At 52.3% G+C, this 21974-nt stretch overlaps 2 protein-coding genes across 3 annotated transcripts in view; one reads left to right on the forward strand and one right to left on the reverse strand.

The window, feature by feature from the left end:
* Positions 1-21974, reverse strand: part of atg2a (autophagy related 2A) — a 174866-nt gene that overhangs the window by 137278 nt on the left and 15614 nt on the right. The window lies entirely within an intron of this gene.
* LOC121274595 overlaps positions 1-21974 on the forward strand; it is a 110147-nt gene that overhangs the window by 3044 nt on the left and 85129 nt on the right. The gene's annotated exons all lie outside the window — the stretch shown is intronic.

Raw genomic sequence — 21974 nt, forward strand, 5'->3', positions numbered from 1 at the left:
CGGAATTGGAGGAGCGCAGCGATGGTTGTGGGGCTGGGGGAAGGTCACAGAGATGGGGGAAGAGGGTGAAGCCATGGAGAGATTTGATAGGCCAGATGATCAAAGGAGATACTGTCATCGGTTATTGCCTAGGAATATACACTAAAAACCCCATCCTTCCCTTTCCAAAAACACAGCCTCCCTCCCAAGTGAGGGTTGGCTCTTAAACTGCGAGGAGAATCGCGGCCGAGTTGGATATTCCCACTGGGAAGCTGCACACACGGCCCTTCCAGAGGAGCTCACGAGATGGTGGTGAGGAGCAGGAACGTGGGTTGTTGCTGCTGCTGCTGCTGCTCCACCACTGACTCCCTCCCTAACTGAGCCCAACAATGGGAGTCCAACAATTGCCCTGACTAAAACCAACTCATTCAGCACAGACTAGGATTCCTACCAGCGCTGCATGGTTCTGGAATACTCCAGGTAGTATAGTTACTCATCAAGTCAGCTGGGGCGTGTGAGGGTGGGGTTGGGCCAAGATTAAACAGTTTACGGAGGGATAGTACATGGGCAAGAGAGCCGTGAATGTTACTGTAGACTAGGGCAGGAGGACAAGGAAATAGGTTCACACTAGTAACTACAGAACTGAGGGGATACAGGTTCCGTGCATTTTCTCACTGACTCATGGGAGAGGAGGGTTGGATAGAGGTTTGGGAAGGGATTGGGGGAGAGTTTCTGTACACCAGCACCAAGAACAGTCGAAAGTATTCCTAACTCAAACGGTGTGTGCAAGAGTTGATATGGCTCAATATGTGAGGCATGTGCCCCACATGCCTGACAGTTCAAGGCTGGGGAATGCATGTAAACATCACGCAGGGTGCTTGACCAGTGCCAAGGTTGAAAGGGTGGGGGAGGAGGAGGAGGAGGAGGGTGAGGGTGGGTGGAGAAGGGAGGGTGAGGGGGGTGGAGAAGGGAGGGTGAGGGGGGTGGAGAAGGGAGGGTGAGGGGGTGGAGGAGGGAGGGTGGGAGGGGGTTGGGTGGGGAGTGCACACACATACACACACACACACACACACACACACACACACACACACACACACACACACACACACAAACAAACATCACATGATGTCTGAAACACAGTCAAAAGGGGCCGTCTGGGCCAATGCTGTCACCACTCCGGACAGCAGCAAGAGCAAAACAAGGCTGTGTTTCTAATCCAGCCACAGTGAGCCAGGCAGTGATCCAGTACAACTCTCAGAGAGACAGGAAGACTAGCATTTATTCAGAGACTTCCACAATCTCAGGCCATCCCAGAGCAGCCAATAACATCCTTTTGAGGTTCAGCTACTGTTTGTAACTGTAAGTGCGTCGGATGTTTCACTGGACTGAAGACACACTGTAAATGCGCACTGCTCTGAGGTAACCCCTACAAACTACAACACAGTGATGACCAGGTTGTCTGTTTTCAGTGGTGCTGAGGGATAAATATTGGCTCCAGGACACTGGGGAGAACTCCACCCCATGCCCTGCTCTTTGGCAAAACAGTGGTGATGGGGGAGGGCAGATAGGGCCTGGGCTTAAAGTGACATCTGCAAGATGGTGCCTCTGACGGTGCAGCACTCCCTTGGCACTGCACTGGGGGTGTCGGCCTAGATTTTTGTGCTCAAGTCTCTGGAGTGGGACTCCAACCTATCCACAACCTTCTCTCTCAAAGGCGAGAGAGAGAGAGCCAGAGCCAGAGCGAGAGCCAGAGAGAGAGAGCCAGAGAGATAGAGAGCCAGAGAGAGAGAGCGAAGCCAGAGAGAGAGCCAGAGAGAGAGAGAGAGAGAGAGAGAGCGAAGCCAGAGAGAGAGCCAGAGAGAGAGACAGCGAAGCCAAAGAGAGAGCCAGAGAGAGAGACAGCGAAGCCAGAGAAAGCCATAGAGAGAGAACGAAGCCAGAGAGAGAGCCAGAGAGAGAGAGAGCGAAGCCAGAGAGAGAGAGCAAAGCCAGAGAGAGAGCACTACCCACTGAGCCATGGCTGGCACACTTTATTTACGCAGGCTTGTCGGCTGGCTATTCAACTGCAGAAGCATCACTGCCGAGCCCACCCAATCCACACACAGCCGCTTTCCACAGATTTTGACGCTGGGGAGCGATCAGGGAGCAAGAACTCCTGCTGAATTATCACCCACCCACCCGCCCACCGCCAGCGACCCCAACCCCATCATCCTTTGTTCCTGGGTGGGGGGGGGGGGGTGTGATCAGCTGACTCCACATAGGTCAGGCAACAAAAAAAACTGGCATCTTCATGATTGCCAGGGGAACCCCCCATGCCTGCCAAGCCACGGGCAGGAAACCTCCGGAAGGCGTGGCGAGCTGGGAGGGAGCCTTCCTTGCCGGGCCAAAACTACTCTGGGGCAACAACAGCAAAGGCCTTTCATTTCTGCTCCCACAGTGTACCTGCCCTCGCACATATTGGCTGTTTTTATTTGCCACCCGCCCAGCTAATCCTCTTTAACAGGTGTTTGGGCGTCTCCCTGCCCCCTCAAGCACCATTTGCTTCCCCGGCCTGAGTCAGGAACACAAACAAGGGTTTCATCATCCCAGTAAAATGTGTATCAGTAACCACACCGGGCAGCGACTGAACAGGTTGAGCGAGGAGCAGGAGAGGGAGTGGAGCAGGCCAAGGAGCAATGCTCACGGCAGTCTATAAACAGGTCGATTACCAGTGGCTCTCTGAGCCAGGAAGTGCTGAACACAGGAACAGGGCAACCACACACAACAAACGGGTTATGTTTCAAAAGGCAAGCTTCAGCCTGCTTGCAGTGTGATGCGAGGGCGACCGAGCTTCCCCCCGGTGAGGGACGCTGACCAGCCCACCTCGGTTTTGCGACTGCCAGGGTTGGGGTGGGGGGGGGGGGTGGTGGGGAGCTGAACTTGCGGGGGTACTCCCCGGAAGCGCAGGCATTAACGGCAGCAGGTCGGGCGAGGGAGGCGTGGAAAGTGTGGCGCCCGGTGGAGATTGGCCGTGTGGTGGCTCTCTCTCACCTCTAAGTCAGAGGGTCAGGGCTCCGGGGAACTGAACGCAAAGTGACACTTGCCCCTGCCGAGCGCCGCGCTGAGGGGGTGCTGCACCCTCGGTGGGGGTGGGGGGAGCGGGGTCTCCTTCCAACGTGACGTCTGCCCTCCCAGGTGGATGTGAAAGATCTCACAGCCGCGATAGGGAGAAGTGCGGGTGGGGAGGGAATCTCCCCGCTGTCCCGGGGCCAAAAACAGATGGTCTGGGCCGTCATCACACTGCTCTTTGTGGGATCTTGCTGGGAGTAAGTTGCCGTGTGCCCTTCTTCACAACAGCGGCTGCACTTCAAAAATACCTCACCAAGGCTGGAACACTTGGGGACATCCTTCACAGCGACAGCACTTTCAATTCCTAAACCATATTTGGAGAAATGGCTGTTCTTAAAATGGCAGCAGATTACACCACCCTCCCCGGCCCACTGCTCTCCTCTCCTCTCCTCCCCTTCCTTATTTTCCAGGAGGCATAGTGTTTACTTACACAGCAGGGGTGGGGCAAAAGGAACTGGGGTGGGGGGGGGGTCTTTCAAACTGTGGAGAGGCCATTGAGACATGGAGGGAACAGAGGAAACGTGCAGTTTGGTAGATTTTAGGGAGGCAATGAGCAATGAAGGGAAGTGTAGACGCAAGGGTTCAATCCTTTACAGGATGAAAGGAGGGCTTGGGTTTCGAGAGCTCCTTGCATAACCACCAGATGTCTCATAGCACAGTGAGATACAGTGAATGACCTGGCCTCATGAGCACTGTACCCCAGTGTTACACAGTGACTGACCTGTCCCCACCAGGACTGTACCCCAGTGTTATACAGTGACTGACCTGTCTCCACCAGTACGGTACCCCAATGTTACACAGTGACAGACCCGTCTCCACCAGCACTGTACCCCGGTGTTATACAGTGACAGACCTGCCCCCACCAGTACTATGCCCCAGTGTTATACAGTGACAGACCTGTCCCCACCAGTACAGTACCCCAGTTTCATAAAGTGACAGACCCATCCCTACCAGTACTGTACCCCAGTGTTATACAGTGACTGACCCGTCCCTACCAGTACTGTGCCCCAGTGCTTTACACTGAGAGACCTGTCTCCACCAGTACAGTACCCCAGTGTCATACAGTGACAGGCCGGTCCCTACCAGTAATGTATCCCAGTGTTATACAGTGACAGACCTGTCCCCACCAGTACTATACCCCAGCAATATACAGTGACAGACCTGTCCCCACGAGTACTGTGCCCCAGTGTTACACAGTGACAGACCTGTCCCCACCAGTACTATGCCCCAGTGTTATGGTGACAGATCTGTCCCCACCAGTACTGTGCCCCAATGCTGTACAGTGATAGACCTGTCCCCAACACTGTATCCCAGTGTTATACAGTGACAGACCTGTCCCCACCAGTACTGTACCCCAGTGTTATACAGTGACAGACCCATTCCCACCAGTACTGTACCCAGTGTTATGCAGTGACAGACCCATCCCCACCAGTAATGTACCCCAGTGTTATACAGTGACAGCCCTGTCCCCACCAGTACTGTACCTGTGTCATACAGTGACAGACCTGCCCCCACCAGTACTGTACCCCAGTGTTATACAGTGACAGACCTGTCCCCACCAGTACTGTTTCCAAGTGTTATACAGTGACAGACCTGTCCCCACCAGTACTGTATCCCAGTGTTATACAGTGACAGGCCCATGCCCACCAGTACTGTACCCCAGTGTTATACAGTGACTTCCTCTCCCTGCCAGTACTGCTACCCCAGTGTTATCCAGTGACTTCATGTCCCCACCAGTACTGTACCTCAGTGTTATACAGTGACAGACCTGTCCTCACCAGTGCTGTACCCCAGTGTTATACAGTGACAGACCTGTCCTCACCAGTACTGTACGCGAGTGTTATACAGTGACAGACCTGTCCCCACCAGTACTGTATCCCAGTGTTATACAGTGACAGGCCCGTCCCCACCAGTACTGTACCCCAGTGTTATACAGTGACAGAGCTGTCCCCACCAGTACTGTGCCCCAGTGTTGTACAGTGCCAGACCTGTCCCCACCAGTACTGTACCCCAGTGTTATACAGTGACAGACCTGTCCCCACCAGTACTGCGCCCCAATGTTGTACAGTGACAGACCTGTCCCCAACACTGTACCCCAGTGTTATACAGTGACAGACCGGTCCCCACCAGTACTGTGCCCCAGTGTTGTACAGTGACAGACCTGTACTCACCAGTACTGTACCCCAGTGTTGTACAGTGACAGACCTGTCCCCACCAGTACTGTACCCCAGTGTTTGACAGTGACTTCCTCTCCCTGCCAGTACTGCTACCCAGTGTTATCCAGTGACTTCCGGTCCCCACTAGTACTGTACCCCAGTGTTATACAGTGACAGACCTGTCCTCACCAGTGCTGTACCCCAGTGTTATACAGTGATAGACCTGTCCCCACCAGTACTGTGCCCAAGTGTTGTACAGTGACAGACCTGTCCCCACCAGTACTGTACCCCAGTGTTATACAGTGACAGACCTGTCCTCACCAGTATTGTACCCCAGTGTTATACAATGACTGACCTGTACCAAACAATACAGTACACCAGTGTTATACAGTGACAGGCCCGTCCCCACCAGTACTGTACCCCAGTGTTATACAGTGACTTCCTGTCCCTGTCAGTACTGCTACCCCAGTGTTATCCAGTGACTTTTTATCCCCGAGTACTGTACCCCAGTGTTATACAGTGACAGACCTCTCCCCACCACTACTGTGCCCCAGTGTTTTACAGTAACAGACCTGTCCCCACTAGTACTGTGCCCCAGTGTTGTACAGTAACAGACCTGTCGCCACCAGTACTGTACCCCTGTATTATACAGTGACAGACCTGTCCCCACCAGTACTGTACTCCAGTGTTTGACAGTGACAGACCTGTCCCCACCAGTACTGTACCCCAGTGTTATACACTGACTGACCCATCCCTACCAGTACTGTGCCCGAGTGTTGTACAGTGACAGACCTGTCCTCACCAGTACTGTACCCCTGTGTTATACAGTGACAGACCTGTCCTCACCAGTTCTGTATCCCAGTGTTATACAGTGACAGAACTGTCCCCACCAGTACTGTATCCAAGTGTTATACAGTGACAGACCTGTCCCCACCAGTACTGTATCCCAGTGTTATACAGTGACAGGCCCATGCCCACCAGTACTGTACCCCAGTGTTATACAGTGACTTCCTCTCCCTGCCAGTACTGCTACCCCAGTGTTATCCAGTGACTTCCGGTCCCCACTAGTACTGTACCCCAGTGTTATACAGTGATAGACCTGTCCCCACCAGTACTGTGCCCCAGTGTTGTACAGTGACAGACCCGTCCCCACCAGTACTGTACCCCAGTGTCATACAGTGACAGACCTGTCCCCACCAGTACTGTACCCCAGTGTCATACAGTGACAGACCTGTCCCCACCAGTACTGTACCCGTGTTACACAGTGACAGACCCACTCCCACCAGTACTGTACCCAGTGTTATACAGTGACAGACCTGTCCCCACCAGTAATGTACCCCAGTGTTATACAGTGACTTCCTGTCCCTGCCAGGTACTGCTACCTCAGTGTTATCCAGTGACTTCCTGTCCCCACGAGCACTGTGCCCCAGTGTTATACAGTGACAGATCTGTCCCCACCAGTACTGTATCCCAGTGTTATACAGTGACAGGCCCGTCCCCACCAGTACTGTACCCCAGTGTTATACAGTGACTTCCTGTCCCTGCCAGTACTGCTACCCCAGTGTTATCCAGTGACTTTTTGTCCCCGAGTACTGTACCCCAGTGTTATACAGTGACAGACCCATCCCCACCAATACTGTGCCCCAGTGTTGTACAGTGACAGATCTGTCCCCACCAGTACTGTACCCCAGTGTTATACAGTGACAGACCTGTCCTCACCAGTACTGTATCCCAGTGTTAAACAGTGACAGACCTGTCCCCACCACTACTGTGCCCCAGTGTTTTACAGTGACAGACCTGTCCCCACTAGTACTGTGCCCCAGTGTTGTACAGTAACAGACCTGTCGCCACCAGTACTGTACCCCTGTATTATACAGTGACAGACCTGTCCTCACCAGTAATGTACCCCAGTGTTATACAGTGACTTCCTGTCCCTGCCAGGTACTGCTACCTCAGTGTTATCCAGTGACTTCCTGTCCCCAAGAGTACTGTGCCCCAGTGTTATACAGTGAAAGATCTGTCCTCACCAGTACTGCACCCCAGTGTTTTACAGTGACAGACCTGTCCCCACCAGTACTGTATCCCAGTGTTATATAGTGACAGACCTGTCTCCACCAGTACATATACCAGTGTGATACAGTGATAGACCTGTCCCCACCAGTGCTGTACCCCAGTGTTATAGTGACAGACCTGTCCTCACCAGTACTGTCCCCGAGTGTTATACAGTGACAGACCTGTCCCCACCAGTACTGTATCCCAGTGTTATACAGTGACAGGCCCGTCCCCACCAGTACTGTACCCCAGTGTTATACAGTGACTTCCTGTCCCTGCCAGTACTGCTACCCCAGTGTTATCCAGTGACTTTTTGTCCCGAGTACTGTACCCCAGTGTTATACAGTGACAGACCCATCCCCACCAGTACTGTGCCCCAGTGTTGTACAGTGACAGATCTGTCCCCACCAGTACTGTACCCCAGTGTTATACAGTGACAGACCTGTCCTCACCAGTACTGTATCCCAGTGTTAAACAGTGACAGACCTGTCCCCACCAGTACTGTACCCCAGTGTTTTACAGTAACAGACCTGTCCCCACTAGTACTGTGCCCCAGTGTTGTACAGTAACAGACCTGTCGCCACCAGTACTGTACCCCTGTATTATACAGTGACAGACCTGTCCTCACCAGTACTGTATCCCAGTGTTATACAGTGACAGGCCCGTCCCAACCAGTACTGTACCCCAGTGTTATACAGTGACTTCCTCTCCCTGCCAGTACTGCTACCCCAGTGTTATACAGTGACTTCCTGTCCCCACCAGTACTGTACCTCAGTGTTATACAGTGACAGACCTGTCCTCACCAGTGCTGTACCCCAGTGTTGTACAGTGACAGACCTGTCCCCACCAGTACTGTACCCCAGTGTTTGACAGTGACAGACCTGTCCCCACCAGTACTGTACCCCAGTGTTATACACTGACTGACCCATCCCTACCAGTACTGTGCCCGAGTGTTGTACAGTGACAGACCTGTCCTCACCAGTACTGTACCCCTGTGTTATACAGTGACAGACCTGTCCCCACCAGTACTGTATCCCAGTGTTATACAGTGACAGGCCCATGCCCAGCAGTACTGTACCCCAGTGTTATACAGTGACTTCCTCTCCCTGCCAGTACTGCTACCCCAGTGTTATCCAGTGACTTCCGGTCCCCACTAGTACTGTACCCCAGTGTTATACAGTGATAGACCTGTCCCCACCAGAACTGTGCCCCAGTGTTGTACAGTGACAGACCCGTCCCCACCAGTACTGTACCCCAGTGTCATACAGTGACAGACCTGTCCCCACCAGTACTGTACCCGTGTTACACAGTGACAGACCCACTCCCACCAGTACTGTACCCAGTGTTATACAGTGACAGACCTGTCCCCACCAGTAATGTACCCCAGTGTTATACAGTGACTTCCTGTCCCTGCCAGTACTGCTACCTCAGTGTTATCCAGTGACTTCCTGTCCCCACGAGTACTGTGCCCCAGTGTTATCCAGTGACTTCCTGTCCTCACCAGTACTTTATCTCAGTGTTATACAGTGACTGACCTGTACTCACCAGTGCTGTACCCCAGTGTTATACAGTGACAGACCTGTCCCCACCAGTACTGTACCCCTGTGTTACACAGTGATAGACCCATCCCCACCAGTAATGTACCCCAGTGTTATACAGTGACTTCCTGTCCCTGCCAGTACTGCTACCTCAGTGTTATCCAGTGACTTCCTGTCCCCAAGAGTACTGTGCCCCAGTGTTATACAGTGACAGACCTGTCCGCACCAGTACTGTACCCCAGTGTTTTACAGTGACAGACCTGTCCCCTCCAGTACTGTATCCCAGTGTTATATAGTGACAGACCTGTCTCCACCAGTACATATACCAGTGTGATACAGTGATAGACCTGTCCCCACCAGTGCTGTACCCCAGTGTTATAGTGACAGACCTGTCCTCACCAGTACTGTACCCGAGTGTTATACAGTGACAGACCTGTCCCCACCAGTACTGTGCCCCAGTGTTGTACAGTGACAGACCTGTCCCCACCAGTACTGTACCCCAGTGTTATACAGTGACAGACCTGTCCCCACCAGTACTGTACCTGTGTCATAAAGAGACAGACTTGTCCCCACCAGTACTGTACCCCAGTGTTATACAGTGACAGACCTGTCCTCACCAGTACTGTATCCCAGTGTTATACAGTGACAGACCTGTACCAAACAATACTGTACACCAGTGTTATACAGTAGCAGACCTGTGCCCACCAGTAATGTAACCCACTGTTATATTGAAAGACCTGTCCCCACCAGTATTGTATCCCAGTGTTATATAGTGACAGACCTGTCTCCAGCAGTACTGTACCCCAGTGTTATACAGTGACTTCCTGTCCCCACCAGTACTATACCTCAGTGTTATACAGTGAGAGACCCGTCCCCACCAGCACTGTACCCCAGTGTTATACAGTGACAGACCTGTCCTCACCAGTGCTGTACCCCAGTGTTATACAGTGATAGACCTGTCCCCACCAGTACTGTTTCCAAGTGTTATACAGTGACAGACCTGTCCCCACCAGTACTGTATCCCAGTGTTATACAGTGACAGGCCCATGCCCACCAGTACTGTACCCCAGTGTTATACAGTGACTTCCTCTCCCTGCCAGTACTGCTACCCCAGTGTTATCCAGTGACTTCATGTCCCCACCAGTACTGTACCTCAGTGTTATACAGTGACAGACCTGTCCTCACCAGTGCTGTACCCCAGTGTTATACAGTGACAGACCTGTCCTCACCAGTACTGTACGCGAGTGTTATACAGTGACAGACCTGTCCCCACCAGTACTGTATCCCAGTGTTATACAGTGACAGGCCCTTCCCCACCAGTACTGCGCCCCAATGTTGTACAGTGACAGACCTGTCCCCAACACTGTACCCCAGTGTTATACAGTGACAGACCTGTCCCCACCAGTACTGTATCCCAGTGTTATACAGTGACAGGCCCGTCCCCACCAGTACTGTACCCCAGTGTTATACAGTGACAGAGCTGTCCCCACCAGTACTGTGCCCCAGTGTTATACAGTGACAGACCTGTCCCCACCAGTACTGCGCCCCAATGTTGTACAGTGACAGACCTGTCCCCAACACTGTACCCCAGTGTTATACAGTGACAGACCGGTCCCCACCAGTACTGTGCCCCAGTGTTGTACAGTGACAGACCTGTCCTCACCAGTACTGTACCCCAGTGTTGTACAGTGACAGACCTGTCCCCACCAGTACTATACCCCAGTGTTTGACAGTGACTGACCTGTCCCCACCAGTACTGTACCCCAGTGTTATACACTGACTGACCCATCCCCACCAGTACGGTGCCTGAGTGTTGTACAGTGACAGACCTGTCCCCACCAGTACTGTAACCGTGTTATACAGTGACAGACCTCTCCTCACCAGTACTGTATCCCAGTGTTATACAGTGACAGACCTGTCCCCACCAGTACTGTATCCAAGTGTTATACAGTGACAGACTTGTCCCCACCAGTACTGTACCCCAGTGTTATACAGTGACAGACCTGTCCTCACCAGTACTGTATCCCAGTGTTGTACAGTGACAGACCTGTACCAAACAATACTGTACACCAGTGTTATACAGTAGCAGACCTGTGCCCACCAGTAATGTAACCCACTGTTATATTGAAAGACCTGTCCCCACCAGTATTGTATCCCAGTGTTATATAGTGACAGACCTGTCTCCACCAGTACTGTACCCCAGTGTTATACAGTGACTTCCTGTCCCCACCAGTACTATACCTCAGTGTTATACAGTGAGAGACCCGTCCCTACCAGCACTGTACCCCAGTGTTATACAGTGACAGACCTGTCCTCACCAGTGCTGTACCCCAGTGTTATACAGTGATAGACCTGTCCCCACCAGTACTGTTTCCAAGTGTTATACAGTGACAGACCTGTCCCCACCAGTACTGTATCCCAGTGTTATACAGTGACAGGCCCATGCCCACCAGTACTGTACCCCAGTGTTATACAGTGACTTCCTCTCCCTGCCAGTACTGCTACCCCAGTGTTATCCAGTGACTTCATGTCCCCACCAGTACTGTACCTCAGTGTTATACAGTGACAGACCTGTCCTCACCAGTGCTGTACCCCAGTGTTATACAGTGACAGACCTGTCCCCACCAGTACTGTATCCCAGTGTTATACAGTGACAGGCCCGTCCCCACCAGTACTGCGCCCCAATGTTGTACAGTGACAGACCTGTCCCCAACACTGTACCCCAGTGTTATACAGTGACAGACCTGTCCCCACCAGTACTGTATCCCAGTGTTATACAGTGACAGGCCCGTCCCCACCAGTACTGTACCCCAGTGTTATACAGTGACAGAGCTGTCCCCACCAGTACTGTGCCCCAGTGTTATACAGTGACAGACCTGTCCCCACCAGTACTGCGCCCCAATGTTGTACAGTGACAGACCTGTCCCCAACACTGTACCCCAGTGTTATACAGTGACAGACCGGTCCCCACCAGTACTGTGCCCCAGTGTTGTACAGTGACAGACCTGTCCTCACCAGTACTGTACCCCAGTGTTATACACTGACTGACCCATCCCCACCAGTACTGTGCCTGAGTGTTGTACAGTGACAGACCTGTCCCCACCAGTACTGTAACCGTGTTATACAGTGACAGACCTCTCCTCACCAGTACTGTATCCCAGTGTTATACAGTGACAGACCTGTCCCCACCAGTACTGCATCCAAGTGTTATACAGTGACAGACCTGTCCACACCAGTACTGTATCCCAGTGTTATACAGTGACAGGCCCATGCCCACCAGAACTGTACCCCAGTGTTATACAGTGACTTCCTCTCCCTGCCAGTACTGCTACCCCAGTGTTATCCAGTGACTTCCTGTCCCCACCAGTAGTGTACCACAGTATTATACAGTGACAGACCTGTCCTCACCAGTGCTGTACCCCAGTGTTATACAGTGATAGACCTGTCCCCACCAGTACTGTGCCCGTGTTGTACAGTAACAGACCTGTCCCCACCAGTACTGTACCCCAGTGTTATACAGTGACAGACCTGTCCCCACCAGTACTGTGCCCCAATGTTGTACAGTGACAGACATGTCCCCACCACTGTAGTCCAGTGTAATACAGTGACAGACCCGTCCCCAGCAGTACTGTACCCCAGTGTTATACAGTGACAGACCTGTCCCCACCAGTACCGTACCCCAGTGTTATACAGTGACAGACCTGTCCTCACCAGTAATGTACGCGAGTGTTATACAGTGACAGACCTGTCCCCACCAGCACTGTATCCCAGTGTTATACAGTGACAGGCCCGTCCCCACCAGTACTGTACCCCAGTGTTATACAGTGACAGACCTGTCCCCACCAGTACTGCGCCACAATGTTGTACAGTGACAGACCTGTCCCCACCACTGTACCCCAGTGTTATACAGTGACAGACCGGTCCCCACCAGTACTGTGCCCCAGTGTTGTGCAGTGACAGACCGGTCCCCACCAGTACTGTGCCCCAGTGTTGTACAGTGACAGACCTGTCCTCACCAGTACTGTACCCCAGTGTTGTACAGTCACAGACCTGTCCCCACCAGTACTGTACCCGTGTTTGACAGTGACTGACCTGTCCCCACCAGTACTGTATCCCAGTGTTATACACGGACCGACCCAGCCCCACCAGTACTGTACCCCAGTTTTATACAGTGACTTCCTGTCCCTGCCAGTACTGCTACCCGAGTGTTATCCAGTGACTTTTTGTCCCTGAGTACTGTAACCCCGTGTTATACACTGAATGACCCATCCCCACCAGTACTGTGCCCGAGTGTTGTACAATGACAGACCTGTCCCCACCAGTACTGTACCCCAGTGTTATACAGTGACAGACATGTCCTCACCAGTACTGTATCCCAGTGTTATATAGTGACAGACCTGTCCCCACCAGTACTGTTTCCAAGTGTTATACAGTGACAGACCTGTCCCCACCAGTACTGTATCCCAGTGTTATACAGTGACAGGCCCATGCCCACCAGTACTGTACCCCAGTGTTATACAGTGACTTCCTCTCCCTGCCAGTACTGCCACCCCAGTGTTATCCAGTGACTTCCTGTCCCCACCAGTACTGTACCTCAGTGTTATACAGTGACAGACCTGTCCTCACCAGTGCTGTACCCCAGTGTTACACAGTGATAGACCTGTCCCCACCAGTACTGTACCTCAGTGTTATACAGTGACAGACCTGTCGCCACCAGTACTGCGCCCCAATGTTGTACAGTGACAGACCTGTCCTCACCAGTACTGTACCCCAGTGTTTGACAGTGACTGACCTGTCCCCACCAGTACTGTACCCCAGTGTTATACACTGACTGACCCATCCCCACCAGTACTGTGCCCGAGTGTTGTACAGTGACAGACCTGTCCCCACCAGTACTGTACCCCTGTGTTATACAGTGACAGACCTGTCCTCACCAGTACTGTATCCCAGTGTTATACAGTTACAGACCTGTCCCCACCAGTACTGTATCCAAGTGTTATACACTGACAGACCTGTCCTCACCAGTACTGTATCCCAGTGTTATACAGTGACAGACCTGTCCCCACCAGTACTGTATCCAAGTGTTATACAGTGACAGACCTGTCCCCACCAGTACTGTATCCCAGTGTTATACAGTGACAGGCCCATGCCCACCAGTACTGTACCCCAGCGTTATACAGTGACTTCCTCTCCCTGCCAGTACTGCTACCCCAGTGTTATCCAGTGACTTCCTGTCCCCACCAGTACTGTACCACAGTATTATACAGTGACAGACCTGTCCTCACCAGTGCTGTACCCCAGTGTTATACAGTGATAGACCTGTCCCCACCAGTACTGTGCCCCAGTGTTGTACAGTGACAGACCTGTCTCCACCAGTACTGTACCTCAGTGTTATACAGTGACATACCTGTCTCCACCAGTACTGTGCCCCAATGTTGTACAGTGACAGACCTGTCCCCACCACTGCACCCCAGTGTTATACAGTGACAGACCCGTGCCCACCAGCACTGTACCCCAGTGTTATACAGTGACAGACCTGTCCCCACCAGTACTGTACCCCAGTGTTATACAGTGACAGACCCGTCCCCACCACTACTGTGCCCCAGTGTTATACAGTGACAGAACTGTCCCCACCAGTACTGTACCCCCAGCGTTATACAGTGACAGTCCTGTCCCTACCAGTACTGTATCCCAGTGTTATACAGTGACAGGCCCGTCCCAACCAGTACTGTACCCCAGTGTTATACAGTGACTTCCTGTCCCTGCCAGTACTGCTACTCCTGTGTTATCCAGTGACTTTTTGTCCCCGAGTACTGTACCCCAGTGTTATACAGTGACAGACCCATCCCCACCAGTACTCTACCCCAGTGTTATACAGTGACAGACCTGTCCTCACCAGTACTGTATCCCAGTGTTATACAGTGACAGACCTGTCCCCATCAGTACTGTACCTGTGTTATACAGTGACAGACCTGTCCTCACCAGTACTGTACCCCAGTGTTATACAGTGACAGACCTGTCCTCACCAGTACTGTACCCCAGTGTTATACAGTGACTGACCTGTACCAAACAATACTGTACACCAGTGTTATACAGTGACAGGCCCATGCCCACCAGTACTGTACCCCAGTGTTATACAGTGACTTCCTCTCTCTGCCAATACTGCTACCCCAGTGTTATCCAGTGACTTCCTGTCCCCACCAGTACTTTACCTCAGTGTTATACAGTGACAGACCTGTCCTCACCAGTGCTGTACCCCAGTGTTATACAGTGATAGACCTGTCCCCACCAATACTGTGCCCCAGTGTTGTACAGTGACAGACCTGTCCCCACCACTGTACCCCAGTGTTATACAGTGACAGACCCGTCCCCACCAGTACTGTACGCCAATGTTATACAGTGACAGACCTGTCCCCACCAGTACTGTACCCCAGTGTTATACACTGACTGACCCATCCTCACCAGTACTGTGCCCGAGTGTTGTACAGTGACAGACCTGTCCCCACCAGTACTGTACCCCTGTGTTATACAGTGACAGACCTGTCCTCACCAGTACTGTATCCCAGTGTTATACAGTGACAGACCTGTCCCCACCAGTACTGTATCCAAGTGTTATACACTGACAGACCTGTCCTCACCAGTACTGTATCCCAGTGTTATACAGTGACAGACCTGTCCCCACCAGTACTGTATCCAAGTGTTATACAGTGACAGACCTGTCCCCACCACTGTACCCCAGTGTTATACAGTGACAGACCCGTCCCCACCAGTACTGTACCCCAGTGTTATACAGTGACAGACCTGTCCCCACCTGTACTGTACCCCAGTGTTATACAGTGACAGACCTGTCCCCACCAGTACTGTACCCCTGTGTTATACAGTGACAGACCCATTCCCACCAGTACTGTAACCAGTGTTATACAGTGACAGACCTGTCCCCACCAGTAATGTACCCCAGTGTTATACAGTGACTTCCTGTCCCTGCCAGGTACTGCTACCTCAGTGTTATCCAGTGACTTCCTGTCCCCACGAGTACTGTGCCCCAGTGTTATACAGTGACAGATCTGTCCTCACCAGTACTGTACCCCAGTGTTTTACAGTGACAGACCTGTCCCCACCAGTACTGTATCCCAGTGTTATATAGTGACAGACCTGTCTCCACCAGTACATATACCAGTGTGATACAGTGATAGACCAGTCCCCAACAGTGCTGTACCCCAGTGTTATAGTGACAGACCTGTCCTCACCAGTACTGTACCCGAGTGTTATACAGTGACAGACCTCTCCCCACCAGTACTGTATCCCAGTGTTATACAGTGACAGGCCCATCCCCACCAGTACTGTACCCCAGTGTTATACAGTGACTTCCTGTCCCTGCCAGTACTGCTACCCCAGTGTTATCCAGTGACTTTTTGTCCCCGAGTACTGTACCCCAGTGCTTTACAGTGACAGACCCATCCCCACCAGTACTGTGCCCCAGTGTTGTACAGTGACAGATCTGTCCCCACCAGTACTGTACCCCAGTGTTATACAGTGACAGACCTGTCCTCACCAGTACTGTACCCCAGTGTTTGACAGTGACAGACCTGTCCCCACCAGTACTGTACCCCAGTGTTATACACTGACTGACCCATCCCTACCAGTACTGTGCCCGAGTGTTGTACAGTGACAGACCTGTCCTCACCAGTACTGTACCCCTGTGTTATACAGTGACAGACCTGTCCTCACCAGTTCTGAATCCCAGTGTTATACAGTGACAGAACTGTCCCCACCAGTACTGTATCCAAGTGTTATACAGTGACAGACCTGTCCCCACCAGTACTGTATCCCAGTGTTATACAGTGACAGGCCCATGCCCACCAGTACTGTACCCCAGTGTTATACAGTGACTTCCTCTCCCTGCCAGTACTGCTACCCCAGTGTTATCCAGTGACTTCCGGTCCCCACTAGTACTGTACCCCAGTGTTATACAGTGATAGACCTGTCCCCACCAGTACTGTGCCCCAGTGTTGTACAGTGACAGACCCGTCCCCACCAGTACTGTACCCCAGTGTCATACAGTGACAGACCTGTCCCCACCAGTACTGTACCCCAGTGTCATACAGTGACAGACCTGTCCCCACCAGTACTGTACCCGTGTTACACAGTGACAGACCCACTCCCACCAGTACTGTACCCAGTGTTATACAGTGACAGACCTGTCCCCACCAGTAATGTACCCCAGTGTTATACAGTGACTTCCTGTCCCTGCCAGGTACTGCTACCTCAGTGTTATCCAGTGACTTCCTGTCCCCACGAGCACTGTGCCCCAGTGTTATACAGTGACAGATCTGTCCCCACCAGTACTGTATCCCAGTGTTATACAGTGACAGGCTCGTCCCCACCAGTACTGTACCCCAGTGTTATACAGTGACTTCCTGTCCCTGCCAGTACTGCTACCCCAGTGTTATCCAGTGACTTTTTGTCCCCGAGTACTGTACCCCAGTGTTATACAGTGACAGACCCATCCCCACCAGTACTGTGCCCCAGTGTTGTACAGTGACAGATCTGTCCCCACCAGTACTGTATCCCAGTGTTAAACAGTGACAGACCTGTCCCCACCAGTACTGTATTCCAGTGTTATACAGTGACAGGGCCATGCCCACCAGTACTGTACCCCAGTGTTATACAGTGACTTCCTCTCCCTGCCAGTACTGCTACCGCAGTGTTATCCAGTGACTTCCGGTCCCCACTAGTACGGTACCCCAGTGTTATACAGTGACAGACCTGTCCTCACCAGTGCTGTACCCCAGTGTTATACAGTGATAGACCTGTCCCCACCAGTACTGTGCCCCAGTGTTGTACAGTGACAGACCTGTCCCCACCAGTACTGTACCCCAGTGTTACACAGTGACAGACCTGTCCTCACCAGTACTGTGCCCCAATGTTGTACAGTGACAGACCTGTCCCCACCACTGTACCCCAGTGTTATACAGTGACAGACCTGTCCCCACCAGTAATGTACCCCAGTGTTATACAGTGACAGACCTGTCCCCACCAGTACTGTACCCCAGTGTTATACAGTGACAGACCTGTCCCCACCAGTACTGTACCCCAGTGTTATACAGTGACTTCCTCTCCCTGCCAGTAATGCTACCCCAGTGTTATCCAGTGACTTCCTGTCCCCACCAGTACTGTACCTCAGTGTTATACGGTGACAGACCTGTCCTCACCAGTGCTGTACCCCAGTGTTATACAGTGACAGACCTGTCCCCACCAGTATTGTGCCCCAGTGTTGTACAGTGACAGACCTATCCCCACCACTGTACCCCAGTGTTATACAGTGACAGACCCGTCCCCACCAGTACTGTACCCCAGTGTTATACAGTGACAGACCTGTCCCCACCTGTACTGTACCCCAGTGTTATACAGTGACAGACCTGTCCCCACCAGTACTGTACCCCTGTGTTACACAGTGACAGACCCATTCCCACCAGTACTGTAACCAGTGTTTTACAGTGACAGACCTGTCCCCACCAGTAATGTACCCCAGTGTTATACAGTGACTTCCTGTCCCTGCCAGGTACTGCTACCTCAGTGTTATCCAGTGACTTCCTGTCCCCACGAGTACTGTGCCCCAGTGTTATACAGTGACAGATCTGTCCTCACCAGTACTGTACCCCAGTGTTTTACAGTGACAGACCTGTCCCCACCAGTACTGTATCCCAGTGTTATATAGTGACAGACCTGTCTCCACCAGTACATATACCAGTGTGATACAGTGATAGACCAGTCCCCAACAGTGCTGTACCCCAGTGTTATAGTGACAGACCTGTCCTCACCAGTACTGTACCCGAGTGTTATACAGTGACAGACCTCTCCCCACCAGTACTGTATCCCAGTGTTATACAGTGACAGGCCCATCCCCACCAGTACTGTACCCCAGTGTTATACAGTGACTTCCTGTCCCTGCCAGTACTGCTACCCCAGTGTTATCCAGTGACTTTTTGTCCCCGAGTACTGTACCCCAGTGCTTTACAGTGACAGACCCATCCCCACCAGTACTGTGCCCCAGTGTTGTACAGTGACAGATCTGTCCCCACCAGTACTGTACCCCAGTGTTATACAGTGACAGACCTGTCCTCACCAGTACTGTACCCCAGTGTTTGACAGTGACAGACCTGTCCCCACCAGTACTGTACCCCAGTGTTATACACTGACTGACCCATCCCTACCAGTACTGTGCCCGAGTGTTGTACAGTGACAGACCTGTCCTCACCAGTACTGTACCCCTGTGTTATACAGTGACAGACCTGTCCTCACCAGTTCTGAATCCCAGTGTTATACAGTGACAGAACTGTCCCCACCAGTACTGTATCCAAGTGTTATACAGTGACAGACCTGTCCCCACCAGTACTGTATCCCAGTGTTATACAGTGACAGGCCCATGCCCACCAGTACTGTACCCCAGTGTTATACAGTGACTTCCTCTCCCTGCCAGTACTGCTACCCCAGTGTTATCCAGTGACTTCCGGTCCCCACTAGTACTGTACCCCAGTGTTATACAGTGATAGACCTGTCCCCACCAGTACTGTGCCCCAGTGTTGTACAGTGACAGACCCGTCCCCACCAGTACTGTACCCCAGTGTCATACAGTGACAGACCTGTCCCCACCAGTACTGTACCCCAGTGTCATACAGTGACAGACCTGTCCCCACCAGTACTGTACCCGTGTTACACAGTGACAGACCCACTCCCACCAGTACTGTACCCAGTGTTATACAGTGACAGACCTGTCCCCACCAGTAATGTACCCCAGTGTTATACAGTGACTTCCTGTCCCTGCCAGGTACTGCTACCTCAGTGTTATCCAGTGACTTCCTGTCCCCACGAGCACTGTGCCCCAGTGTTATACAGTGACAGATCTGTCCCCACCAGTACTGTATCCCAGTGTTATACAGTGACAGGCTCGTCCCCACCAGTACTGTACCCCAGTGTTATACAGTGACTTCCTGTCCCTGCCAGTACTGCTACCCCAGTGTTATCCAGTGACTTTTTGTCCCCGAGTACTGTACCCCAGTGTTATACAGTGACAGACCCATCCCCACCAGTACTGTGCCCCAGTGTTGTACAGTGACAGATCTGTCCCCACCAGTACTGTATCCCAGTGTTAAACAGTGACAGACCTGTCCCCACCAGTACTGTATTCCAGTGTTATACAGTGACAGGGCCATGCCCACCAGTACTGTACCCCAGTGTTATACAGTGACTTCCTCTCCCTGCCAGTACTGCTACCGCAGTGTTATCCAGTGACTTCCGGTCCCCACTAGTACGGTACCCCAGTGTTATACAGTGACAGACCTGTCCTCACCAGTGCTGTACCCCAGTGTTATACAGTGATAGACCTGTCCCCACCAGTACTGTGCCCCAGTGTTGTACAGTGACAGACCTGTCCCCACCAGTACTGTACCCCAGTGTTACACAGTGACAGACCTGTCCTCACCAGTACTGTGCCCCAATGTTGTACAGTGACAGATCTGTCCCCACCAGTAATGTACCCCAGTGTTACACAGTGACAGATCTGTCCCCACCAGTAATGTACCCCAGTGTTAAACAGTGACAGACCTGTCCCCACCAGTACTGTACCGGAGTGTTATACAGTGACAGACCTGTCCCCACCAGTACTGTACCCCAGTGTTATACAGTGACATCCTCTCCCTGCCAGTAATGCTACCCCAGTGTTATCCAGTGACTTCCTGTCCCCACCAGTACTGTACCTCAGTGTTATACGGTGACAGACCTGTCCTCACCAGTGCTGTACCCCAGTGTTATACAGTGACAGACCTGTCCCCACCAGTATTGTGCCCCAGTGTTGTACAGTGACAGACCTATCCCCACCACTGTACCCCAGTGTTATACAGTGACAGACCCGTCCCCACCAGTACTGTACCCCAGTGTTATACAGTGACAGACCTGTCCCCACCAGTACTGTACCCCAGTGTTATACAGTGACAGACCTGTCCCCACCAGTACTGTACCCCTGTGTTACACAGTGACAGACCCATTCCCACCAGTACTGTAACCAGTGTTTTACAGTGACAGACCTGTCCCCACCAGTAATGTACCCCAGTGTTATACAGTGACTTCCTGTCCCTGCCAGGTACTGCTACCTCAGTGTTATCCAGTGACTTCCTGTCCCCACGAGTACTGTGCCCCAGTGTTATACAGTGACAGATCTGTCCTCACCAGTACTGTACCCCAGTGTTTTACAGTGACAGACCTGTCCCCACCAGTACTGTATCCCAGTGTTATATAGTGACAGACCTGTCTCCACCAGTACATATACCAGTGTAATACAGTATTAGACCAGTGCTGTACCCCAGTGTTAGAGTGACAGACCTGTCCTCACCAGTACTGTACCCGAGTGTTATACAGTGACAGACCTCTCCCCACCAGTACTGTATCCCAGTGTTATACAGTGACAGGCCCATCCCCACCAGTACTGTACCCCAGTGTTATACAGTGACAGACCCATCCCCACCAGTACTGTGCCCCAGTGTTGTACAGTGACAGATCTGTCCCCACCAGTACTGTACCCCAGTGTTATACAGTGACAGACCTGTCCTCACCAGTACTGTATCCCAGTGTTAAACAGTGACAGACCTGTCCCCACCAGTACTGTGCCCCAGTGTTTTACAGTGACAGACCTGTCCCCACTAGTACTGTGCCCAGTGTTGTACAGTAACAGACCTGTCGCCACCAGTACTGTACCCCTGTATTATACAGTGACAGACCTGTCCTCACCAGTACTGTATCCCAGTGTTATACAGTGACTTCCTCTCCCTGCCAGTACTGCTACCCCAGTGTTATCCAGTGACTTCCTGTCCCCACCAGTACTGTACCTCAGTGTCATACAGTGACAGGCCTGTCCTCACCAGTGCTGTACCCCAGTGTTGTACAGTGACAGACCTGTCCCCACCAGTACTGTACTCCAGTGTTTGACAGTGACAGACCTGTCCCCACCAGTACTGTACCCCAGTGTTATACACTGACTGACCCATCCCTACCAGTACTGTGCCCGAGTGTTGTACAGTGACAGACCTGTCCTCGCCAGTACTGTACCCCTGTGTTATACAGTGACAGACCTGTCCTCACCAGTTCT

Source organism: Carcharodon carcharias (genome assembly GCF_017639515.1).
Source record: "Carcharodon carcharias isolate sCarCar2 chromosome 37 unlocalized genomic scaffold, sCarCar2.pri SUPER_37_unloc_1, whole genome shotgun sequence".
Lineage (NCBI taxonomy): Eukaryota > Metazoa > Chordata > Chondrichthyes > Lamniformes > Lamnidae > Carcharodon > Carcharodon carcharias.